The sequence below is a fragment of the Trachypithecus francoisi genome, unplaced genomic scaffold (genome assembly GCF_009764315.1).
Source record: "Trachypithecus francoisi isolate TF-2019V2 unplaced genomic scaffold, Tfra_2.0 Lachesis_group3, whole genome shotgun sequence".
Lineage (NCBI taxonomy): Eukaryota > Metazoa > Chordata > Mammalia > Primates > Cercopithecidae > Trachypithecus > Trachypithecus francoisi.
The window spans coordinates 116,240,440-116,242,294 of NW_022681468.1; positions in this window are offsets into that span (position 1 = coordinate 116,240,440).

Genomic DNA, 1,855 nt, shown 5'->3' on the forward strand with positions numbered 1-1,855 from the left:
GGGCAGAACAAAAATAAATCTAGCAGGCTGGATACAGTGGCTCACACCTGCTATCCCAGTACTTTGGGAAGCTGAGGCAAGAGGCTTCCTTGAGCTCAGGAGTTTGAGACCAGCCTGGGCAACATGGCAAAACCCCATCTCTACAAAACACTACAAAAATTTTCCAGGTATGGTGGTGCACACCTGTAGTCCCAGCTACTCGGGAGGTTGTGGTGGGAGGATTGTTTCAGCCAAGGGGGTTGAGGCTGCAGTGAGCTGTGATAGCGCTACTGCACTCCAGCCTGGGTGACAGAGAGAGACCCCATCTCAAAAAATAAATAAGTAAATAGATAAATCTGGCTGTTGGCAAGGGTTCTGTGCTTCTGCTGGGCTGCTATGAGAGCTAGGACTCTCACAGCCCATTGTAAACCAACTTCACTCGTACCCTTTGACCCCTCCTCCCCAAAGCCCTGGCCAAGCCCTCAAGCAATGCAAGAAGGGAAAGGACAAACTCCCCATTGAGCAATAGAGCCAGGCCCCTGGATCCCACTGCTTTCAGGACATGTGCATCTCCCACACCCCCTCCCCTTCCTCATGCTGGCCTCTTCTCAGCTGAGCAAGGCAAGACCGTCAAATCAAGTCACATCAAATCAAATCAAAGAGAAGAAAGCAATACTGCAGACCACGTGTTGGAGCATGAGAACACAAGGAGCCTCTTCTGTGCCCTGCATGACCACCTGCCACGCTCTTAACTTCTTTACACAGTTGCCAGGACTTATTTGAAAGCGTGGCTTGAGTTTATCTCCTTTCCGTGGATTCCCATCTCTCCAGAAAAACCCAGAGTGGCAGTAACATAAACGGTGTGGAGAAACAAAATATCAATATTCTCCTCAAACACTTTTAAAATATGCTTATCAACAATATTGCAGAATAACAGTCTGCTTAAATACCTGGCTTAATCATTTTGCGAGCCAATTTTGGAAAAAGAAATCTAATTTTACTTTTTTTGAGAACAAAAAGGAAGCCATTAGGTAATATTCAGCCTTAAGAACTGGAATCTAGTGTGGACACGGTGGCTCATGCCTGTAATCCCAGCACTTTGGGAGGCCAAGGTGGGAGGATCGCTTGAGCCCAGGAATTGGTGACCAGCCTGAGCAACACAGCAAAACCCCATCTCTACTAAAAATACAAAAATTAGCCGGGCGTGGTGGTGCATGCCTGTAGCCCTAGTTACTCTGGAGGCTGAGGTGGGAGGATCACTTCAGCCCAGGGGGCAGAGGTTGCAGTCAGCAGAATGTGCCACTGCACTCTAGCCTGGGCAACACAGCAAGCCCCTTTCTCAAAAAATAATAGTAATAATAGTAAATAATAAAAATAAAAAGGAATTGGAATCTGCAACATCACTGGGGCAAGCCTTGTCCTCACCAGGAACTATTTACCTCACGCCAATACAGGAATTACACACGAGGGATACTTCCAGGACCCCAGCCTCCCCCACCCCTAGGATGACATCCACTCTCTGTGGACCCTCCACTTGACATGATTGCTTGCTCCTAGTCTGTAAGTCTAGTTAGAACCCATTAATATTTTGATGTTTCTCATAAACACAAACACACATTTTTATTCTTTTGCTTTCTCTTATTTCTCTCTGATAAAGTGCCTCATCATCCCCACCAGGGCCTGGGATTTTGTGACCTAGGCTCTGGGTGACAAAACCATTTAGTTCTCTTGGCTTCTGCCTGGCCCAGCCCAGCCCAGGTGCACACCCAAGGCTCATTACCTGTATTCTTGGTCTTGCTCCTCGGGAGCTTCCTGTGTATTAACCTGGCTCCATAAGGTTTGGAGCAAGAGGTGATGAGCCTCTCTAAGGATGAGG